Source organism: Narcine bancroftii, chromosome 7 (assembly GCF_036971445.1).
Source record: "Narcine bancroftii isolate sNarBan1 chromosome 7, sNarBan1.hap1, whole genome shotgun sequence".
In the NCBI taxonomy this organism is placed as follows: domain Eukaryota; kingdom Metazoa; phylum Chordata; class Chondrichthyes; order Torpediniformes; family Narcinidae; genus Narcine; species Narcine bancroftii.
In genome coordinates, this window is record NC_091475.1 from 39,589,521 (window position 1) to 39,615,239 (window position 25,719).

The following is a 25,719-nucleotide window of genomic DNA, read 5'->3' on the forward strand; positions in this document are numbered from 1 at the left end:
TGGGGGAAGGTAAATGAGGTGTAAATTGGGCGGAACAGATTCGTGGGCCGAAATGTAGACATTTTGCTGTGCACATGGAGCAACTAAAATAAAACTGCAAAAGCATGAGTCGAATTTGCAAAATTCATCAACAGCAAAAACCAATATATATTGTATATATCATACAATAAATATTGGTTACAGGCTTCAATTAGGATGCAGATTTACCACAAAGACTTGCATTTTCAAATGTTATGGTAAACTTTAAAGCAAATGAAATTCTGTTATTACTTTTAAACACACTAAATTAGAAGTTAGATAACAAGAATGAAGATTTTTAAAAAAGCTTTCAAGATATTTTGCAGAAAAACACTTAATAAAAATATTTACAGTACAACAAAAGGAAATACTTAAATACCTCAAAAATATTTAATTCTGTTCACTTACAAAACTGAATATGGAAAATTTTAATACACAAATTATTCTATTAGCTACTTTTACAATTTTAATTCAGTGGACCAAATTATAAAAGCTTAAACAAAACTCTCTATTTGTGGAAAAAAAAACAATCAAAATAAAAATTTCTAATCTTTCACATATCCAAAAAAATGCTGACTGGGCTCCAAAGATTATATTTCAAATGTTGCATGATTTACGGATGTAACAACTCAAGAAAAAACAACTACTGTATGACTACAGGATAGAAATCAAAGTTTCTCATTTGAATAAATATTGCTCAAGTTAGTTATAATACTCCACAAAATAAAATACAGAATGAATCTGTTTTTAAATGACAGATTACATATTAATTTCTTACGTGCACCCAATACTTAGCCAAATAGCTTTGCCACCTTCACCTTTCTGGAACATCTTGCTTTAATAAAGCAAACTGCTTGCCACGCCTTTCTGACCAGGCCATGTCAACTGCCTATTGATATATCCTGTACTTCATACTACTTTCATTGAATCTTTACACAAAATACATTGGGACCCTAAAATGACAAAAGACTGTAGAAATAAATATTGCATTATGACAAAAATTTTTGCAAAGTTAAACAAGTTCCATGGAGATTTGCATTTGGCAGCATGCCAAAAGGCACAAGTTTCTTATTACTAATGCTGTGTGAGTATTTTTATATTTAGTACATGTTCAAGAGCATCAAAGTACAAAAATAATTTTTTCACGAACAAATATATCTACTCGATGCACCCAAGTAACTAATATTGATTGTAAATCAGAATTTTTAAATGTCATCATGTTATTTGATCATCCCCACATGAAAATACCCTCCAAATAACATTGCATTTAAAGCAAGCAATTCTGAAAAGTACAGGCCTTTTTGTTTTAAAATTCTTTTTTTTAAAACTTTATTTATTCGTTCAAAAAACAAATAGTACATAACATATACAACAATTAACTATAAACATGAACGTTATTTTTTTAATATAGAAAAGAACCCCCCCTTCAGCCAACTCTCCTAAGGAGAGACATAAAGAAAGAAAAAAGAAAAAATATTAAAGAAAAATTAAATATACATATTAAGATCTAATCAATTTAAATTGAAATGTAAATATTCTGAGTATAACAACCACTTATTAATAAAAAACTAATTATCATGCAAAACATACATAATTTTTTCCATTATTAAACAATATCTCATCTCATTATGCCATCTATTAATATCAATCATATTTATATCTTTCCACGTACTAGCAATACATTTTTCGCTACAGATAAAGCTAAATATACAAAAGCAAGCTGAAACTTATCTAATCCCAAACCTTAAAGCACTAGAACAAGACTCAGGTAATTCATAATGTTCTCCAACTTGACGTAATACAACCCCAAACACTGTAGATAAATCATCATAAAAAATTTTATAAAATTCAACCGAAAATCCATCATCACCAGGCGATTTACTGTTCGGCATTTCCATCATAGCCATTTTAATTTCCAAATCAGTAAATGGTTCTTCCAACTCCTGTATATCTGCATCCTCTAATATCAGTAAATTCAACTGTGATAAAAAAAAAAAATCAATCGATCCAGTTTCTTGTTTTCCTTCTGATATACATATATAACTTTTTATAAAATGAACAAAATTCATCATTAATCTCACGAGGTTTATAAGTAATAAGAGAATTCCGTCTAACAGCATTAATAGTCCTCGAAATCTGTTCTTTCTTTAATTGCCACACCAATACCTTATGTGCTTTCTCTTCTCATTCACACATTAATCACACATTCAAATTGATAAGATTGCAAAGTATTATATTCCAATTTCAACCTAGATAATTCTATTTTCTGATCTTCTGTACTATCTTTCTGGAATTCCTTTTCTAACTCATCAATCTGTTTCTCTAATTCAAGACTCTGATTTAATCGATTCTTTTTAATTTTAGAAGTATAACTGATTATTTGTCCTCTCAAATAAGCTTTCATAGCATCCCATAATACAAACTTACTTTGAACAGCATTAGAATTTTTTTAAAAAAAATTAATTTGTTTTTTCAAAAAAATCAATAAATTCCGTATTTTTTTAACAACATTGTATTAAACCTCCAACGATAGGCCACTTGCGTTTTCTCAGAAGTTGCATATGTAAAATATAACAAAGAATGATCTGAAATCACCCTACTTTTATATTCCGCTTGTAGTATTTTCCCTTGTAAATGTGCCGATACTAAAAAGTCAATTCTTGAAAACGATTCATGTCTCAATGAATAAAAGGAGAAATCTTTCTCTGTCGGATTAAGACGTCTCCAAATATCTACTAAATTAAGATCTTTCATCAACACTTGAACCTGAACTGCCATCTTAGATTTCTTAACTTTCTTCGGAGATTTATCTAATAAAGGTTCCAAAACACAATTAAAATCACCACCAACTAAAATATTATCATTAGCCAGACCCAAACATAAAAATGCATCTGAAATAAATATTTCTTCATCTGCATTTGGGGCATAAATATTAAGTAAAGTCCAAAATTCACTAAAAATCTTACAATTCAATTTAAGAATACATCCTGCCTTTTCCTCCACTGATTGTAATTCAAAAGATAAATTTTTATGTATCAAAATTGCTACACCTTTAGCACTAGAATTAAATGAGGAAGAATATACATGCCCAACCCAGTCCCTCTTTAATTTTATACTTTCCTTCACATTCAAATGTGTTTCTTGTAAAAAAGCAACATCAATTTTCATTTTCTTAATATACGCCAAGACTCACTTACGCTTGATCGGACTGTTTAAACCTCAAACATTAAAAGTAGCAAATCTCAACTTCGACATATCTATTATTACTAAATACCAATAATATCTTTATATGAAAACTCAAATCAACATATATAGGCCCACCAATAGGAGGAAAAAAAAATCACAAATTAAAAACTAACTAAAATGAAAAGAAAATAAAAATTAAAAAAAAGAAAATCCCCCCCCCCCCAAAAAAACTACCAAAAGGTAGTAATCCCTAAACAAAAATTGGCTGTGGGCCACCCACCAGTGGCTGATGACTAGTAAGAACTTAGAGCAAATCTCTCCCTCGCCAGCCAAACAATGAATAACATCAAAATATCATAATAACAAGAAAAAGAAACTTCTTCTTTCCATCCAAGAGATTCCAATCTCGAAGATCCCATTTCAGAAGAAGTTGGACTATCCATTCCCATTTTTCCCATTTCTGCCATTTCTTCCGTTTCCAGATCAACCAGATTTTTCTTTAGGAGACAATGGTGGACTACATCTTTGTCCTCTTATATCTGGCAATGAATCAGCAAAAATCATTGCTTCACGATCATTCTCAAAAAACTGAAATTGATATTCTCCATAAAACACCTTCAACACTGCCAGGTAGCGAAAAGTAGACTTATAACCTTTACGCCACAAAACGTTTTTAACTGAATTAAATCGACATCGATGTTGAATGACCTCTTGACTCAAATCAGGATAAAAAAAACTCTGCTATTCTGAATCAATAACGGAGTTTGTCATTGTCTCGCATTTTGCACTGCTAGTCGAAGTATTGCTTCTCTGTCTAAATAATTCAAACATCGAATTGTTACCAGTCTCGGTGGTTGATCAGCTAAGGGTGTTCTTCTTAAAGATCATGGGCTCTTTCCAGTACCAAGCCTCCAGAAAAAAATTCTTGCCCTAATACTTGTGGGATCCAGTCTTTAAAAAAATGAAGAGGATCTTGTCCTTCTATACCTTCTGGCAAACCAACGATTTTCACATTATTCCTTCTACTTTGATTCTTCAAGTAGTCTATTTTCCTCTTTAATTCCTTCTTGCGTTCTCCCAATTCTATGACTAATTTTTCAACCTTAAACACTTTTTCGGTGTTAGAAGCCACTTGATGCTTACAATCCAAAAAAGCAGTCTGAATTTTTAAAAATTCTTCATAAGATGCATCCACACGTGCTTTAACTCTATTCAATTCTGAACTTATACTAGTATTCATTTGAACCATCTCATTCATTAGAGGTTGAATGATTGCATTTAATTGCATACACTGTAAATCAGAAAAGCTCAGCCCTGCTTTCTCTGACATAGTGGCAGAACCAGGTAACTGCAGCTCCTGCTGCAACTCAACAAAAGGCATTTTAAAAGTTTTACTGCGGGTCTGGACTCCCGGCGACAGCACCCCGACTTCCTCAGGGGGTCGCCGCTGGTCTCCCCCCGCATCTCGATGTTTTTTCACAAAATCACGAAGGAAAGCGATATCTTCAGGTTGAAATGCTTCCTGATGCATTTCCAACAATTGCGTCGTCTTCCTGCGTGCTCCCTCCGTTAAAATCGAAAGGCTTTCCAAATCGGGATCCACTTCTTGGGAACACGCACCTTCTTCCAGAGAACGGGTAATTCCTGCGCCATCCTTCACTTGGTGAGTAGTAGACATTTTTTTCAGCTCCCACAGGCAGTCTTTGAGGTTTAGACACTGAAGAAATTAAACCTGAAGCTGTATCATGTCATCTAGGCCCCAAATCTTCAGCACTTCGAAAATGTAACTTCTTCTGCACTTGAGGTTTAATCTTTTTACCATTAATGGCCATAATAGTTCCTTAATACTTTAAACTAAAATTTAAAAAGTTTAAACTTGAAAACAAGGGGTTAAAAAACAGGTACTTAAATGTCCGGCCAGAGAGGTCGAGATTACACATCTAGACTCTACGCCATCTTGCCACGCCCCCCTTTGTTTAAAAATTCTGTTCATGAACACAAAACACCAGCCTTGCAAATTTTATAATACTTCAGTTGGGAGCGAATTGTGGATTTTGTACACCATATTATACCAATTCAGAAAACAAAAGAACCATATTCACTAAGCCCAATGGTAGCTTAAATCTGGTATGGGATGTATAGTTTATTTCAAAAAGAATCCCATCACAAAAGAAATACACAATTTTACAAATACAGTGCCCTCCATAATGTTTGGAACAAAGACATTTTTTCCTTTATTTGGCCCTGTGTTAGTTTTAAATTTGTAATCAAACAATTTGCATCTGATTAAAATGCATATTCCAGATTTTATTAAGATTATTTGTATACATTTTGGTTTGACCATGTAGAAATTACAGCACTTTTTATACATAGTTCCCTCATTTCAGGGCACTATATATTTGGGTTATTTGGCTTCACAGGTGTTTGTGATTATTCAGGTGTGTTTAGTTGCTACATTTGTGCAGGTAGAGAACTAGGCTTGCTTCTAAGCTTTTGATCACCTTTGGAGTCTGTAGTTGCTATATTTTTCAATATGAGGACCAGAGTTGTGCCAATGAAAGTCAAATAAGCCATTATGAGGCTGAAAAACAAGAACAGTAAGAGACATTGCCCAAACCTTAGGATTTCTAAAATCAACAGTTTGGAACATCATTGAGAAGAAAAAGCAAACTCACGAGCTCAGTAACAGCAAAGAGACTGGTTTTCCAAGGAAGACCTTCAATGCTGATGACAGAGGAATTCTCATAATGAAGAAAAATTCCCCAAAACGCATGTCCGACAGATCAGAAACATTCTTCAAGAGGTAGGTGTGAATATGTCAATGACTACTGTCCACAGAAGACTTCAAGACAGAAATACAGATGCAAACCACTAGTTAGCCATAGAAATAGGATGGACAAATTACAAGTTTGCCAAGTATTTAAAAGAAACTGCAGATGTTTGAAAAAATGTCTTGTGGACAGATGAGACCAAGATTAATCTGTATCAGAGATATGGCAAGAGCAAAGTGCAGAGGTGTAAAGGAACTGCCCCAGATCCAGAGGATACCATTTAATTAAGCAGGAGCTGAAAGCGGCTGCAGTAGAGGCCAGGCGGAGCATCAGCAGAGAAGATATTCAGCACCTGGTGATGTTTATGAATCACACACTTGCCATGTTCCAAATATTATGGTGTCCTGAAATGAGGGGACTATGTATAAAAAGTGCTGTAATTTCTACTTGATCAAATCACAATGCAGATCAATAACCATGAATAAAATCTGGAATGTGCACTTTAATCACATGTAAATTGTTTGCACTGGGACAAATAAAGGAAAAAAAAAGTGCCTTTGTCCCAAACATCATGAAGGGCACTATATATCTGGATCATTCATTTAAAGTCTAAACAAAACATTCAACAGGAAGGAAGCCAACTTAAAATTTGATTGAACATGTACAATTGTAATTATTTCAAGCTTTTTTTCTAAAAATTAATAAAAATGGCAGGTTCTTTAACTACATCTAAACAGAATCACTGGAGTAAAACTACAACTTAAGTGGTTATTAAGGTTGCATTAACATTTTTGATTTTATCAGTTTTTAATGTTTTCAAACTGATTTTTGGTTGACATACGAGCTTTCTGGTTTAAAAAAAATTCAGTGAACTGTTCTTATTGGTGCCATCACTAAAACTTTATTTTCACATCCTACAAGAGCAAACAGTAATAAACATGTGCTGCCCTTTGCAGGACTAATCACAAAAGCAGAATGAGGGTTTAAAAAAAACACACTAACTACAGACAAACCCGATCAATATATTCATTGAGTTTGCAAACATGCAGATGACATGCAAATTTTAAAAAATAAACCCAATCTAAGCAAATTTTAAATACCCCAATATAAAATTTCTTTCATTAGAAGCGATGGTGAACATTTTCATGCAGTTTTGAGTTTCAAAAGAGTAGTTGAAGCACACTTCAAAACAGTAACTATTGAACAAGCTAGTAAACTATGACTAACTGATGTTGGTCATAGTTAAAATCAATTATATACATAAATAAAGTGTCAAAATGTATATTATTAACTTGATACATTGACAAATTTTTTTTCAAGTTACCCTGAAAACAAATGTAAAGTCCTCTAGTGATTGGGGGCTGCGGGAGAAGGAGGAAGATACATTTCTGGCCTTGACAAAAGGCTCAGGCCTGAAACACTGGTTATATATCTTTACTTTCTATGCACACAAGGCCTGTTGAGTTCCTCAAGTATTTTTGCGTTTTTACTAGCCACAGTGTCTGCAAATTTTCATATCTCATTCCAGATACATCTTTCTCTTAACATAGGGAGATCAGTGCAATTCAATTTTTTTGAAAAAGACAATCAAAAGAAATTCTATGCTCTAATTAGAGAGGAATAAATAAAAATATGAAGGTCAGGATGACACAGTTGGTGTAAAGGCATTGCACTAACAACTACAGCACCAGGGACCGGAGTTTGAATCCTATGCTGGCTGTAAGGAGTTTGTGCGTTCTTCCTGCGTCTACATGGGTTTTTCCCGGGGGCTCCAATTTCCTCCCACCATTCGAAATATACCACGGTGTAGATTGGGTGGCATGGACTCATGGATTGAAATGGCCTGTTACTGTGCTGTACATGTAAATTCGTGAGTTGAAAGAAAAAGTTTGAAAACCACTGTTTTAAATCGTACCTAATTGACTCGTTATGTGCAGTTTCATAACTCCAAAGGAAATGGGCCAATGACAATTTTTCTCAAGCAAAATATTTCAGTAATAATTGGGTCTAGATCAGTGATTCTCATCCTTCCCTTCCCATTCACATACCACCTTAAGCAATCCCTTACTAATCACATACTACTGATCCATAGGGATTACTTAAAGTGGCATGTGACTGGAAAGAAAAAGGTTGAGAACCACTGACGACACATTTATAAGCTAGAGGCTTTCTCTGGTATAAATTAAATTTCAGCAGATTGAAAGTAGTCAATTTTATAAAATTACAAAGCATTCTAATGCAACTAAATTGTCAAACATTACCAATAAAAGATCATAGAAATAGAGCAATAGGATATGAAGTCAATTTAAAGTTTCAGCTATTGTCTAAATTTCAACAGTAATTCAGACCTTCAAAAAGGGCACTTTTGTTTTACTCAACTTGTTCATTTTTGTCACTAAACTAACTGAGAATTCAGAGAATAATTTGGTTCTAATGAAAACGACAAGAATTCCAATTGATTGGCAAACTAATCAATTCTAATAAGTATACTTATTCAATTTTTTGCATTAAGGTGTTATAGTATAGGGGTCTTGATGTTGTCTGCTTAAAATAATCCTTCAATTGTGTCTTTTTACAGTGTTTCAGCAATGTCATTTACCTTCAAATACACAGATTCTAGTGCACAAGTTTAAATTATTCTTAAAAAATTACCAAATGTGAATGCTGCTAAGGTTCCATTTAAGCCCTACCACAATTATGCATAAAAAACAAAAATGGTATATTTTATAAACCAGTATTTGCAATAAACAGAACACCCAGTGGTTGGTATTGTAAGACCATCATGTCTTTACAAATTTTAGTGATTCAGCAAGTTGACAGTAATTTCTAGATTGAGCTAGATTAATTGGAAAATTGAAATGATCAATTCTCAATACTTGTTCCATTTCTGCTATTTCAATAGCAATTGGGTAAACTTTTTATGGAGCAAATCATATATAATACAATAGATAGAGTATTCAAAGATTCTCATGCCACCTAACTACATAGCATGGAAATGAATAACAAAAAAAGCACAAAAACAAAAAATTCTATAGGAGAGTTATTTGAAATACTGCTAATTGGAACTTTGTAAATGTTATTTATGAAATTAACATATTCAAATAAGATATGTAAACAGCTAAAATATTCACTTAATTTAAATTGGTATGAACTTAATCTTCAAACACATATGGATGTTATAAATTTATGCAATTGCTTAAAAAAAAACAGAATTTAGAGCCAAAAGGAATGTTTCATGTTTTTTTTTAATGTAATTACATATCACTAACAATATTGAAAATTCATAAGCCTAAATAAATTCCACCTCAACTGCATTTTATGGTAAGATATTCTCTACCATGCAATTCCTAAAGGGTTAGTGTGGGAATAAAAAAATTCCAAGAATAGCAAATTAGAGCAAGATGCTTTGCAAATCAAGCATTTCCTCAATTTACAGACATTTACAATTGTTTTGTTATAATATTAGTGGCTCTTTTCAGTACTCATTTTCATCAAGCTATTTTTCATAGAAACAAATTTTCTTCAGCCCAAATAAATTTCACATATCTTTCAAAACCTTTGGTTTATTTTGCATGCAAAGATTGGTGGTTTGCTTATGTTTACATTGAGCACCCATCAAAATGCCCAGCAATTCTTAAAAATGCATTTCTGCTAAGTCATAGCAAGTTATAAACATTAATACCAATATAAGTGAATAAGGAGTGCTTCGTGGGCATTAGCAATTTATTATTTCTTGTAGTATTAACAATGGAAACAATACTCAATGTTGACAAAATAAAACTTCAAGCCTAAAGTATTACTTGAAAGTGCATTACATGCAATGAGGGACAAAGATATTATAATGGAAATGGATCAGAAATGTGGCCCCTTGGATTTGATAGAGATCTAAAATTATGCCAAGATTTAAAGAATGCGAGGGAGGTGATGGATCTTCTGGAAAATGTAACAATCATTATCAACTGTGGCTAATTTGAGGCTTTTTAGGAAAAAAAATCAAACAAGTAAATCATTTTGCTAAGTAACTGAAATGTATTAGAGGAAGATAGCAACTCTTATAAATAAGTTTTTAAACATACCTGCAAATGACAAGGATCTCTTTTGGAAGAGGATGCCCTTACCTACGTCGGATGAGAAAACATCCAGTATTGTCTTCCATGTGAAGAATAACAATTTCCATGGGTGAGGATACTTAAGGCTCTCAATCTACCAAAGAATCTGAGGGCACTAAAACAATATTCAAAGACCAAATGCCCTGTGGCAAGGTAATCCAATAAAAAAAGACTGTGTGAAAGCAGTGCTTGCCCAAGATTATTTTACTTTTTTATCCTTTCATTAAAAAATAACCTGGACAAAACTTTTCTCATCATCATCATCAATACTCCACATCGATTAAGGACATGGCTGACCTTAGAATTTGTCACGAACAAGTCATAAAATTCAATGTTTTGTGGTTGTGCAAACATTCATATAAATCATCTTGCAACAATATATTTTTTTTAAAAAGAGTGCACAAAAAGTCAAAGTAAGGCAGTGTCTTTGGTTCGTTGATCATTCAGGAATCTGATGGCAGCCGGGAAGAAGCTGTCCTTGGGCCGTTGAGTGCTTGTCTTCAGGCTCCTGTACCCAATGGTAGCAGAGTGAAGAGGGAATGGCCTGGGTGGTGAGGGTCCTTGAGGATAGAGGCTACTTTCTTAAGACATTGTCTCATGTAGATGTACTCGATGGAGTGGTCTGGGCCCATGATGTGGCAGGCTGAGTTAACAACCCTCTGGAGTTTTCTCTTGTCCTGAGCATAAGCACCTTCATACCAGGCAAAATGCTCTCTCAGTACTTTTGTAGAAGTTTGAGAGCCTCCGATGATGTACCAAATTTCCTCAAACACCTCCAAAGTATAGCCTTTGGTGAGTCTTCTTCGTGATTGCATCGACATGGAAGCGCCAGGACTGATCCTCAGAAATATTGACACCCAGGAATTTGAAGTTCTAGACCCTCTCCATGACTGAGCCCCCAATGAGGACTGGATCATGTTCACCTGACTTCCTCCAGGAGGAAGTCATCTCCTTGGTTTTGCTATCATTGAGCACAAGGTTGTTGGTGTGCACCACTCAACGAGCTGATTTATCTCCCTCCTGTACGCTGTTTGTGATTCTGCCAACAACTGTAGTATAATTGGCAAATTTGTACATAGCATTGGAATTGTACCTGGCCACCCAGTCATGGGTGTTTAGTGAGTAGAGCAGTTGTCTAAGCACACATTCTTGAGATGTGCCTGTGTTGATAGTCAGTAAGGAGGAGACGTTTCCAATTTGTACTGACTTGAGTAAGTAAAGGATCCAGTTGCAGTTGTGGGGGGGGGGGGGGGGGGGCGGGGCGAAGGGAGGTGCAGAGGCCCAGGGTTTGGAGCTTCTTGACCAGCACTGAGGAAATAATGGTGTTGAAGGCTGAACTGTAGCCTATGAATTGCTGTTTTCGAGGTGATCTAGAGCCAGCAATATTGCAAGTGCAGTAGAGTAATTGTAGAGACCTTTACTTAGGTACGTTAATTCAGGCCATGGCCAACCTCTCAAAGCATTTCATCACAGTAGATGTTAGTGCTACTGAGCAACAGTCATTGGGGCAGCTCACAGTGCTCTTCTTGGGCAGCGGGATGACTGCTGCCCTTTTGAAGCAAGTGGGAACATCTGATTGCAGCATCGGGAGGTTGAAGGTGTCTATCAACACTCTGGCAAGTTGGTTGGCACAGATTTTCAATACCCTGCCAGGTATGCCATCAGAGCCTGATGCCTTGTGAGGGTTCACCTTTGTGAATGATGTTCTGACATTGGTCTCAGAGACAGATATGATAGGATCCTCAGCATTTTAAGGGATTCTAGTAGGCAACATGCAGGTAGCACACTAGCTCACCAATACTCGATTGCCACAACTCAATCAGGATATTACAATTACATTTAAGGCATTGTATCTGCTGTAATCAATGGGGCAAATCAATTTCTGAGTCAAATGGCAATGGCAAAGCCACAGCACGGTATCAAGGTAGCCATAAAATGCATTATTACTTTTTTGGATAATGTAACTCATGCAACAGAGAATGCTATACAAAGGAAATTTTGGCAAAAAAAAAAAAAAACGGACAACACAAACCTGAAACAAGCCTAAAAACACAGTCATGATGATAAATGAAGCTGGATTTGATGAAGTCTCCCAGGATGACGTAGAAAAGTAAACAGAATCTTAGCTGCACACACAAGGATCTGTTAGAAGTTGAGCAGTTCACCATAAAAAATGTGATATATATTTAAATGCAATCCCAACATGGGTTATAGGGTTAAAGTTGACAATACAAAAGGATGTGTGACTAAGGAATTTCATCATATAAAACAGTTGTTCAGATTTCTAATGATACCTTCACTAAACCTCATTCAACTGTCCAGGAAAAGTCACTTGAAAGAACCTCATTAACATCAAACTATATCAAGCTCAGATCACCACTATGAACCTAATAATAGTATTACTCCATCTCTCACCTCAACATGCACATCTTTTGGCATGACCAAATCAACAGGTACATTTAAAAAAAAACAACCCTGGCTTAAAATGTAAATGTTAAATAATATGCCAGATAACTGGGTTTGACAAAAGATTGCAGATGCTAAAGGAAATGATAGAGGAATTATAACATTTTAAAAAGCATTTAGACAAATACACATATCGGAAAGATTTAAAGCAATATAGGGTATACACAGGCAAATGGGACGAGCTCAGGAAGACAACTTGCCAGCATGGAAAAGTTGAACTGAAGGGCCTGTTTCCTTGATGTATGACTAGGAAATTCTTGTGCTCAGGAACCCCAACTGCATTTTTGCCCAAGACAACTGCTTTCTAAGAAGTCATCACTTTTCTAAATCAAGGAATTACTGTATATATTTTGGCAAATATCAACTATTCTATTGACATTGTTCATCTTGGTATTATTTGCTCGTCAGACAGCCTCTATTTCATGAAATAAACAGGAAAGGCTTGAAAAATTCAGTAGGACAGGTAAGAGAAAGTCAAAGATTCTTCAAAATGAGAAAAAGTAAAAGCAAGTTAGTTTAGGAAATTAATGGACTATACTAAATTTGCAATTGAGCAGTTTGATTAAAATTAGTAATTTACATAATTAATCTACTTTAAAAAATGATTTGGCAATTAACAAGCACTGAAACTAAATAAACTTGCTACATAAAGGAGTATTTAAATATCTGCTGTTCATTAAATTTTGAATTAATATTTGGGAGACATTTCAAAACACTACCAGTATGTCATAGTACACATTAAAATACCGCATACACAACCTACAATGCAGTTTTCCTTGGCAGGTAAATATTGTATGCAAGGGATCCATAGTAGTTATTTAACATAAAGAAAATAATTTCACAGTATTTTATCTAAATCAAAGCCTCAGTTTTTATCTTTAGGAAATAAGCTCAGGGAGCTAGTGTTGTCACTAATGGCAATTTTGTGAACAGTATAGATTAATTGGGACATCAAATAAAAGTGATCTTAAACAGCAAAATTAATGCAATTTTTTTTCTATTTTTGACTCACTTTGCCAAATCAAAGCATCTACAGCTACTGCTGTAGAAATCAACACATTCACTGTAACTATAGAAGTATTATACCCAATTTTTATTTCTAAGCAATTCATGTCAATTTTGCATCAATTCTCAGCCTTCAAGCATCAAAATTGTTTTAAATATTTATATTAAAAGTTGAGACAACAGCAATTCTAAGAGTGAATCAATTTGATCCTCAAACTTATTAAGCTTTTGATCATGCAGTTGCTTTACTCTCCGCCTCCAACCCAAATAATTAAAAGCACACCCAGTGGTTAAAATGGTATTCTAAACTTTGTTTTGCCCCTGCTTTTCTATCAAGTGCTGTTTTGGATTTTACTAGCTATCCAGTCAACAACTTTTTTTTAAAAAAAATTACATCGTAAATTCTCTGAAACCAAATTTCTTTCAAATGCTATGAATATTCAAGAACAGCCTAGAAGAGATTTGCTTTTGGTATTTCTGAAGTCTTATCGGCAGTGATGCACATAGCTAGAGCTAGCCATATGTTTGAATTGAGCCACAATAATTTTTCTTAGAAACCAAGTTTCTCAGTTGCTAAATTTTAAGGGAAGAATCCAAATGCCCTCTCCCACCCCTTTAAAAAAAAAGCATCAAATTTAAAGACAATTCCTCAGCTAACCAAAAGGACCTAACCTACCTATGTCTAACGTCGTTAACTTTCATGAGTACAATGGTATCGACATTTGTGACAGGGAAAATAATAAAGCCTGAAAGTTTAAAATTCAAAATAAGGAAGAATGTAGCTGAAAAGCAGAAACACCAATGACAAGCAGCAGACAACATACATTAAAATATTATAAATTATGTTATGTACCCTAATGTGCAAGATAAACTTTTGTACACACTTTAAGATTTTGTTTTGCTACTTTAAATGTTTTCCATTTTCACCACAGCAGTGGTGTTACAATCATCATCAGTGGACAAGACAGAAGAGGAAGAAGTGTGAACTAGCCAGCGCTGATAGCTATAATCATGAATAAAAATTCTGCTCTTGCATACAATAATAGAAATTTTGAAAATGATTGCTGAACTATAACCCAGCATAATTCAAAGACAGGAAAATGGAAGAAAACCAATCAAAATGTCCTAGGTCCTCGTATTAACCAATTTTACGATACATTTTTATGCTTTTTGCCACATGATATCAAATTGTTTCATTATTTTAAAAATACAACTATACCTCTTCAAAGCAATAACCAAGTCATAAATCACCCTGGATATTTGAAGGACAAAGAAAATAGTTTACCCATTGACCATATTAGCAAAATTGAAAGACTAAATTGCAGAAAGTTCCTCACCCTCTCCTTTAAATAACACAAGATCTGATGAATCTGAATGAATCAAAATAGCAGCTCAGCCAGTCACCTCAATTTCTAATATGGCTCAGTTAATTTTAAAAAGTGTAACAGCATAACTCATACACCTGGTCCTACTTCTCAGTTGATTCAAGGTCAGATGTAGAGGCAGATTATCATTTAAGATGTCAGATGGGAAATGAAGTCACATTGTGGGTGAAGAATAACTGTTCAGGTGTTAAAATTTTTGAGAGATTGCCTAAAATTTCAAGAATGACTCAATATATTGCATGGACTAGGAGCTATCTCATTACAATCAGTTTCATTCATTTTGTGACTTATTGCTAACACCAAAAGTCAAATTGGGTATTTAATTTCACTCACTTTAATGTTTTCACACTGTAGTGAATGAAATCCCTTGTAATGACATGGCTGAGATAATCAGTAACTTCCTACCCCAGCTTCACCTATGAAATGCATGTTCTAATCAAGTCCAAATCAACTGAATAGGAAACTGAAGTCCATGGCAACTGTGTAACAATAAGACAAACAAACTCAGCAACATCAGGCAGATTCACTGTATAAAAGCTACAGTGGTAAAGTAATAGACAAATTAATTCAAAACACAGCAAAGATGGCACACCCCTGAAGTCCTGTACATTGATTTTAGGAATATTTAGGTATCAACACCAACACTGAAACCACTTGTTTTAAAAAAAAAACCCCAAAAAAATCCGCAAGACTGCAAGATCATTTGCATTCATTCAGAACCTGTAAAACAAATCATTATTGGTTTCTAAACCTCAAATTTAGAAATGACTTTTTGAAATAGTCTAAAAATAAATTATGAAAATGTATTGATATGTAAAGCTAGATTTGAAAGTGGTATGACTAGAAAGTAAGTTTTTCAGTGCTCAAAGGGTTAAGATTTTTTTTTAAAAGTGCCCCTTACTAAAATTATAAAAATTCTCAATTTCTAGTCGATTTGTCTCTTTCATCATTCCCCTTTGATTTATCATTGTTCTTCATTTACTAATGAAGTGCAAAACCTCTGCAGTTTCTTGGAAATTCACTAAAGGAATGTACAATAGAACTTTAAAAGTCCAAACTAGATTTAGGCCTAACTAGTAAACTATGGCAATGCAGAGAAAAGATTTTTCCATGGTCCTATTGCTTTGAAATCTAAATTGTTATAAAACCAACATCACCGGTTTTAAAAATAAGTCAGCCACTGCACATGAAGTTACAGAAAATATAAATATCTCTGAACTAGAACTTACACAAGGAAATGGTAATGACCACCATGGGAAATATTACATACGAGAGATGTTTAACCACCACTCTACACCACTGAGAATGATTTAAGCCATAAGAAATTAAATTACAGTAGACATTTTAATCTCAATTTCACTTCACCTGCTATTTGCATTTTGCAGCATTAGCCACGAGAACAGGAAAAATATTCAAGTCACCAACCTTTAAAGCAACTTGCTTTCAATCTATTCTCTTAATTAATTCAGAGTTTTTTTCATCCGTGAACCTTAAAATGCAATGGGTAGAAATCTTAGTTCAAAATTTTATAATATAAGGCATATCCATATTCCAAGATATTATGCACTTTTTTAATTTCAAAAACCACTACTATAAACATTGTGTATTTTTCAGTTTAAAATATTTAGTGGTTTTGAAATTCTTAATTTGTTTTCATTTCTAATTAGTCAAGTAACAATGTTCTTTTCACCCACAGCTACCCACCACTCCCATCTGAACATCAAGTTATGAATGCAACACAATAGTACCAATTTAAAAACATGAAAGCAGATTATAGGATAATACAAGAGATGCAGTAATTAAAATGACAACTGAACAGTCATTTTAATTTACATTTGCTTTGCTGTATGGAAATTCCACTTAAAAGACACCAAGTCACAACGTATGCAGCTTTGATAATACCGATAAAGGACAAACGTGCTTTTTTTTTGCTTTGAGTTTTTCCAAACACACCACCAACATTTAATACATTCCCATCATCCTAAAAGATCAAAGAACAATATTAATTCAATATGTTACTTAACAATGCTCTGGAAGATCATTTCCATTCAATTTCTTCCCTTCTAGCTAAAGCACCCTCAAATGGAAAGGATAATATGTGATAGGAACCAGGGAAATGTCTGTTTTAAGTTACCTGAAATTAAAAGATCTGAGAAATTATGAAACAAATCAGCATTTCTATTTCAGAACATGCCGATATTGTTTTATGTTCACTTTTAGTATAATTGTATCCAAATCTATGATGTCATAATAGCATTAGATGTTCATGATTTTTTTCTTTCATTACAATTTATTTGCAGGATCATCTTGTTAAACTACATGCAATTACTGTACATTATTCAACCTTTCTTTTGCAATTGTGACAAGTTGAAGTTTGATTCATTCAAGTATAAAAGCAATGTAATATTAATATTGAAAGGATATATTCAGTTATGGTGATGTGTCAGAAATATTTTAAGGTTTGAAATAACAATAAAATCTACACAAACATGAACATTTTTAAAATAAGATGTACTATTTTCAAGCAAAAGCAGGTTTGCATAATTTTACTGTATGCCAAGTCATGAGGTAAAAGTTAAAAATTTTCTGTGCATACTTTAGTTTTCATCATTTGAAATCTTGAAAATTGCCCATTGTTAGACTGTCAAAAATAGCAAAAATATCAAGGTACAAAGCCAAAAGTACAATTTTGACAGGGCACCATTTTTCCACATCATTCTGCTGTTCTTTTGCAAATTATTTCTTTCCCACAAATTTAATTTCCTTAAATTGATTCTAATCCAGCTACTTAAGGGATTAATGAAATTCCATTAAAGGAACCAATAATATCAAAATACTGTTATTGCGGAAGAAAATCAAAATGATTTGTGCTAAAAATTTTTTCCTTCAAAGGGCCGTTTTATTTTCTATTAACAATGCAGTAACAATTTGACAAATTCTTCAACCAAATTCGGGAACTAATGGTGACAGGAAGAAAGGAGAAAGCATTTACGGTCTCTTTTTAAAATTTTTCTTGGCTTTAATATTAGATTGAGATATTTCCAAGGTTTTTCAGCCTCAAAATATTATGTAGAATTAAAATATGTTGGTCCTACATGTCCAAAAGTGAGTGTAATTCTAACTAATAGCATCCCAACCAGGACAAAAATCACAGGTTCAAAAGTAATAATTGTCTTAATTTACACAACAAATATTGGGAAATGTAATAAACATTTAACTATTTGAAACTTGGATGGAATCCCACCCTGTTTTATTCATTACACTAACGTGTTTCTGCTATACATTTACATTTTCAGAATATGGAATTAAATGGCCACATGCAAATATCAATAATGATCTGCAAGTGTCCTCTATTCATGGTTCAAAAATAATACCAGAATTTCAATATAATGCGTATAGATAATTAAAACCAAATTTGCAGTTTTGACAAAGGCATCAGCTTTCAATGTCAATTCGTTACTTGACCAGTCATATTTTTCTCCCGAATTTATTCTCCTTTAACGCACCCTAAATCCATCTCCGACAACAGGCAGTAACGGTTTTAAAAAAATTCAAAGATTTCTTAGGCTGAAATAGTACTCATTTGCGCCCGCACCATCGAGGAAAAAAGTTTGATCAAATACCATGATTCTCTTAATTTTAAGGTCTCAAAAAGAATCAAAATTAAAAACGAAGCTCAAATTGGCTATTTAAAAAAAAATCGCCAAGATAGTTATATGAAATTGAGTTTCATGGGGAAAAGGGAGAACAAAATATTACCAATTGCTGACGGAGACGATTGTGTAATGGATTGGGGAGGGGGGGGGGGGGGCGGCAACAGATCTCAAATTGGTCTACAATACTGATATTTACAGTAATATTGAAAATAAGCGTGGGTCAATTGAGAAGGCACCTCGAACCGTGATCGTTCCCCTCGGTCAGACACGCACCCTTTACGAGGGCTGGGGTCAGATTCTCGATGAGGTGACATGCAACTTCAATTTTCTGAATGAATCACTTTTAATAAGTGTTGATAAATTAAAGGGGGAGGGAGGGAGGGGGAAACTGGATTGAAGTGTCCAGGAGAGCAGCCCGATTTGTGGTCGAGGCTGTTGCCCAGCCCGGGGAGTTTTACTGTACTTACTGTAGCTAGGACCGTGGCAAAAACTAATTAGAGCAGAGATGACGGGAAATGCATTGATGCATCAGCCTTGAACTTGTATTAAATCGTAAAACTTGTCTCGCAGAATAAGGGGAAGGGGGTTATCGACCGAAACCACAACAGGGGAGGGGGCGACTCGTCGACATCGAGGGGAAGTGAAAGTTACTTGACCCCGAAATAAACCCCTTTCCCCCACCTTCAAGTTGTGGGTCCCTTTTCTCCCAACACATCGGCTTCTCTCCTTAACACTCCCCCCCCCCACAAAAAAAACCCAACGAGCTCAGAACATTGCATTTTAAACCGTTCAAAAGTTTAGGCTTATTTCACCCGCCCCCCCCCCCCCCCAAGCTTTTTTAAACAAAGCAATCTCAGCAGACATTTGCTAAACTCTTAACACGAAAATCCAGGACACCAACATAAATCTGCTCCCGCGCAAAATTACTCAAAACGTTTAAAATCAGCGGTATTGACACGGGGAGGGGGAAGAAGAGAAAAATCCAAACCTGCTGCTTCCGCACTGGTCTTTTTTTTTCTTTCATTCATCTGTTGCTTTTATTTCTCCTCTCCCTTGATTCATCTTATACGGGCGAATTATTTAGGGTGAGTGAGTTCCTGGTCAATAGAAGAATTATCGAGAGGTTCCAGTAAAACCAGTTTACCTGTCCATAACCATCAATGTCGGTCATGACTCAAGTCCAAGGCTGTCACTTCTTTCACTCCCTCCCCCCTCCTTTTCCGTCTCTTCCAACATCCATCTCGCCTCGACCCCGCTTACTTGTCGACAGCTCCTTCTTCTCCGATGTGCGCTGTGCGACTGAGGAGTTTTTTTTGCTCCAAGTCGAAAATGGCGCCGAAAGCCGAGATTCGACTCAAATTCGTTAGACGGGGGAGGGGGGGGAGGAGTAGCGCGCGGCATGCTGGGTAAGCAGCCAAACACCGCGCTCTTGACAATTTGAAATTGGGCTCCAACGGTAGCGGCGGTCGCATCAACGGCTCGCGGGGGATCTTCGTCTCGAACAAGCTGCCCCGCTCGCAGTACCACGACGGCTCTCTCTCTCTCACACTCACACACCGCATCCCTCTTTATTTTTTAACCGCACTACCACAAACTCGTGCTTCATTTAGCAACATTTTCTGGAGCTTCCCCCCTCCAGATTGACCGACTGATACCGATTTGAATCGACGCCGCCGCCGCCGCCGCATCGGGACCTGCGCGCCGAATGTGCGTCCCTGACCCACTTCTTGACAGGTCTGTTCGCGCTTGACTATTTTCTTGAGATGTATTTCTCGGAATTGGGCAACCTCAACCTCTCGATTAAATAAGAATGTCAGAGGATCAATAAGATAAAGTTTGCAGTTTAAAATAAATTGCTGCTTCCCTGCTGTTGAAGATTTATTTGGATATTCGAAGTTTGAATGTGGTTCTAACTTGTGTTTTGTTTCAACTTGGACCCAAAGGGTACCACTTCACAATCTTCAATTCAAAAATATTTGTTTGAAAACAAAGTGTTTAAAGTCGTTGCAGCAGGGATATGTGTGTGAATGAAGAAGCAGGAATATAAAGACCTGCCAACAATTTGAATTTAGGACTTCTGGTTCTGATGCCAAGTCAGACAGGCAATTTGAGAAACCTGTTATTTCTGGTGGTCTTCCTGATGGAATGGAGTTAAGACTCCAGATATAAAGTGCTAATAATTTCAAACTTGGGCAAACACACTCTCACTTTCAATCTGTCTGTCATATCATGGTTACATTTTTCTTGAGATGACAGTTTTGCTAGCTATTTCCTTTTCCTTCCATGGGCTACTTAATTGTAGGACTTCAAAGATTTCATTATTAGTCTTCAAATATTGATGGGTGCACAACCTGCCTAAGATTTTTCTTCTACAACACACTTTCCTCAAATGAAAATGACTAAAGGTGAATGAATAACTACACTCAACTGCCTGAGCAATAGTGTAAATTGCCCAAAGCCCAGACTCTACATCATCCATTAGTTGCAGTTTGGACACTTCAGCCTCGAGTAGAGTGCCACATCATTAAAATCAATCCTGAATTTGAAAATCTGAAATAAAAACAGAAAATGCAGGAAACACTCAGCATCCATAAAATGAAGTGCAATGATCTTTTCAGGAAAAAAAGACTGAAGTGTTTACTCTCCTGACAAATTCAGGAACTGAAAATCCTTCATTTAATATCATTTCCATTAATTTTGAAATGTCATCTCTTGTAAAGCTCTTCTCATGATTCCAATTCCAAATCTAACCCTTTTTGCTTGACAACTTTTTGTAGGTTTTCCATCAATGTACCACTTTGGCAAGAATATATATCTTGTTGGTTATAATCATTCAATAAAAGTGTAAGGAAAGTTTAGCTACATATTGAAATCCTAGCACATACGAGAAATGTAAAACTATTCATTTGGGGGCATTCTTAACAGTCTCTGGTGATCAAACTTTATTGTATTGCCAGAGGATTGATGGCCTCAAACACTATTCCTTTCAAATCTAATAGTCAATTAGATTTAAAAATCTAATAGATGGATGGGAAATCTAAAAAAGTTTGCATTTGTTTAAAGAAACCAATAGCTTTTGCTTATATAGAAGAGCGATGTAAATAAATAGCTTGAAGGGGGTAATTGAAAGAACAATTGACAACATGATGCAAATACTGAGTAAACAAGATTAAAAGTTAAATTCTCCATTATGTTCATATCCATGGGATATTAGCCACCTATCTCAGTTCTGAACAAGATCACTTGATTAGATTAAAGGAAGAAAATCTTTTTTTGGGATTGGTGAATGGAAGACTTGTAATCATTCACCAGATGCAACTTAATTTATCAATCAAGACAGTTCTGGTCTTAAACAACTGACAGTAGCAGCTGCTTGCAGAATAATATTGGTTCTAAGAAAAGGTTTTTCCCCAATGTATTAAAACTAATGTTTACAGATAGTTAATGAATTATACCCTGATTAAACTAAATCAACTTATTCCAAGTTATCCTGTATCACTACAATTACTATTATAATAATTTTAAATACATGGTAATCTTCATCAAGATAATGTTGGCAAATATCGTTGATATATCTTCGATTTCTCTTGGAGAAGAGTGAAGGAGTAGAAACATTTGCTGACTTATTGACAATCTTCCCATCCACAAAGTAAGTACCCTTTTCCAGCACAAAAGTTAGGATGGTTAATCTTAAACATATGGGGAATGGTAGTGATGACTGAAGGTGGCAGTTGCACTAACCTAGTGGACAAGGGTATCTCACTTGAAGTTGAGCAGAATTTGGAACAGTTGTATCCACTTGCCTAGATTATCTGAGCAGACCTACCATGTATTTTCTGATTCAAGTGCGAATGCTACCAGAAGGCACACTTGAATTATCCTTAAAACTTCATTTATTGTAATAATTACTATGTTATACTTAAGGTAATAATACTTGATGCAACTGTACTAAAACTACAGACTGAACTTGTTAATTCAGCAATTTAAAAGGTGGCACAATAAAATCATCTTAAACACTTCCAGACTTTTCTGTGATAATTACATCAGGAATACCAGCTAAGAACATAGTTTTAAATGAATGTAGCACAAAATAGACAAACCTTTACTTAATTTCCAGAAATATGATTGCATTCTGTCCAATAATTAGACTTTTAATCTACTTCCTTTTGATAAAATATTATACAGTATTAAGCACACTATTTTCATTATTCTCTAATGTCTCAACTATAGGATTGACAAATACACTTTAAAATCTCTGGAATAAAACCTTAAAAGGGGATAAATAAGAAACCTACAGAGGTTTTAAGATAATAATCAAATACATATAAAAATCAGGAACACTGTTCTAAATTGTTTCCATTTCATGATAAAATGTTCAAAGCAGAATAAGAAAATATTTTTAATACAGTATATGGACAATATCTTCAGAGTATTTATAGGAGGCAAAGATGAAGTAATCATTTAACTTGCTGTTGGATGCAGTCTTAATTCTATAGATCAAATACTGTATTAATCTAGATGTGTTCAGTGGCCTTATAATCTCTTAATTGTTCGAAGAACGTAACATTTTTTTATAAAGAATAAATATGGAATTGTCATTAATTTGCTATAAAAATCCAAAATGACCAAATCAAACATTGTCTTTGTTTTAAAGACACTCAAGTTATACAGGTATACTGAAATGAAGGCTAATTTTACAAACATACCATTTTTTCTAACTCTTAGGTAATACTGGAAATAAGGTTAAACTAAATATTGCCTTGTGACTCATATCAGTTTTTTAGTTTCATAGGTCTAAATACTTTTGTGAATGAGAAAACCACATTAGTGGTCATTAATTTCAATTATTCTGATTTTTAGAATTAAGCAAAAAACAAATTTTTTTATAAAGTAAATAAATAAGATGGGTTCTATCATTCTTGAAGCTTTTGCTGTGAGGTGTTCTGTTTTAAACAGACCAACAGGAGGTGGGATTCCAGTTTCACAAGAATGCACAACAGTTTTTAGAAGGAAAGTAGTAAAACAATTAATTGAAGAGAGCATAAATAGAAACTAGTCGACATAAAACTGTTTGTATTAAAATAAGACACTGGGAATATTTAAATATTAAGTATCCAAGTTGGAGAATCAGATCGTTGCATTGTTCCTGTCAGTTAAGATGCTACACGACGTCGAAAAATCCATAAATTTTTTTATTCAAGTAGAACTAAACAAAAAAAGTTTCGAACGTTTCTCCAAATTAACTCCATAGATTAGACCTGGTGTTTTTTTTTTAAATAGGTTGATTGTTAACGTTAACAGACTAAATAAACAAAACCAAAAGATATTCCAATACGATACCCGACGTTTTAGTATTTTTCCCCAAAAGTTATGTATTTGCGTTGCGTTAAACTACTGCCTGAATACGCACTTGCTGAACATTCCTAGACCTGCTTCTCGGTAATACTTCAAAATGGAACCTCTGTTGCATTGTATCATGTAGAAGATGATAATTTCGAGTGCCGGTTTTTAGAGTGGGAACTGTACGATATTGTAGAGACAATCCTCAGTTTTAATGAAAAAAGTACAATTTCAAATTTGAATTGAAGTATTTCCCCCGTGCTCAGGACTATTGGCTCAAGATTTATTTACCCACGATCTACTTCGAATAATCTATAGGGCCACAATATAATTGCCGTTCTCTCCAGTCGACAATATTGTAAACGGCTTATTGTTTGCAACAAAGCTGCAACGGAAGTACCACCCTCCGTACTATTCTATATGTCAATTGGCTCTGTGACGTTTTCACTGATCTAAATTGGCATTTTCCTGATTGTACGTCAACTATTGTTTGGTAGCTTGAACTGTCAATCTGCTAATGCCGGAACCACTGTGTATAAATGTCAATACTATAGTAGTATTATTCCTTCTATGCAGTGTTGTGGAGTTACTTTATGTCACCTTAGTCAAACGATGTTGTCTGTTTACACAACCAACATGATTTCATGATGACGGATTCATAAGTAAACGGAGAAAGGTCGCACCTCTATTCTTTCTTTTATCACGATGTTAAGTTATAACGCAATCTCAAACAAATAATCACAAGTAAACAGCGTACCTTTCTCCAGTATTTACGAAAATCCTTGCATCAAATGCCCAGGTTTCACGACGATTTAGGGTCTACAGTACAAGACGAGTAAAATATCTAGAGGAAAATAAATAAAACTGTCGTGTCATATGGGACTCTTACTTTCACATCAATTTTGAAAATTTTATATGGAAATAAGTAGGATTTCGGTACAGTTGGTATCAGTTAAATTGATGCTAGCTAAAGTACAAATTGCTATAGACCGATTACTTATAGAGTACACAAGTTTAAAGGTTCCACCAGCTACGTTGCTGTGACCCTAATTAACAGCGAACAAAAGAAGCTGCAACTATGTTTGATAAAATTAAGGCAGGTACATTACGGAACACTTTTGTGTACTTTTAATAGAAGAAAACAACGCGAGCACTTACAGGTCAACGAAGATCGATGTGGTATGTAATCCGATAGTAACAGGATGCACCCTCTTTCATGTAATTTTCCCAAACACGTCGTTATACTTAAACCAACTACAAAGCTTACCCTTTTATGCAGTTTCAACAAGCTTCAAGGAAGTTGTCCTTTTGTTCTACTATTTATAGATTGCGTCAACATTGCGAAAAGGGTAGGCGGAGCGGTCCCTGCAGGAAAGCGCGCAACACACGCGACATATCATCCAGTCGTAGTAAAGTAGCAGGACAGATTATCCCACGTGTTTGTAAATCAGTAATTCTATATAATTGGAATCGATGTCTCAGAACTGATGAAGTTGTACAATACGTTTCCGAAGAGGGCACTTTTTATATCGGACTTTGTGTGTGTGTGAGAGTTTGTTCACTAAAAGTGAAAAGGTCGGATGAAGCACTTTAAATGTACACATGTATTTACGTTTTGGAATGCGTGAAGTATGCCAATGTTGGTTCAAACATTAGTTTTAGTGGTCTTGAATATTGGATTGTAAAACCACTAGAGAGGAAACACATGTACAATGTTTGTACTGAGATACTTTGTATAGGCAGACATTAAAATACAGAAGCCACGATTTTTTCTACTATACTA

At 34.7% G+C, this 25,719-nt stretch overlaps 2 long non-coding RNA genes across 28 annotated transcripts in view; one reads left to right on the forward strand and one right to left on the reverse strand.

Annotated features, from left to right (window-relative positions):
* LOC138738793 (uncharacterized) overlaps positions 1 to 25,279 on the reverse strand; it is a 57,888-nt gene extending 32,609 nt beyond the window's left edge. For 4 of the 11 annotated variants that reach the window (XR_011341748.1, XR_011341747.1, XR_011341744.1 and 1 more), the window contains exons 1-4: positions 25,095 to 25,275; positions 24,694 to 24,780; positions 19,585 to 19,693; positions 16,366 to 16,429 (exon numbers count right to left, since the gene is read on the reverse strand). This is a non-coding gene — a long non-coding RNA (uncharacterized lncRNA). Of the gene's footprint in view, positions 1 to 16,365; positions 16,430 to 19,584; positions 19,694 to 21,024; positions 21,147 to 24,693; positions 24,781 to 25,094 lie in introns of all 11 variants that reach the window. The other 7 variants (XR_011341740.1, XR_011341739.1, XR_011341745.1 and 4 more) reach the window with 7 other exon arrangements.
* LOC138738794 (uncharacterized) overlaps positions 20,022 to 25,719 on the forward strand; it is a 321,374-nt gene continuing 315,676 nt past the window's right edge. For 10 of the 17 annotated variants that reach the window (XR_011341750.1, XR_011341752.1, XR_011341751.1 and 7 more), the window contains exon 1: positions 20,023 to 20,330. This is a non-coding gene — a long non-coding RNA (uncharacterized lncRNA). Of the gene's footprint in view, positions 20,331 to 25,719 lie in introns of all 17 variants that reach the window. The other 7 variants (XR_011341758.1, XR_011341761.1, XR_011341757.1 and 4 more) reach the window with 2 other exon arrangements.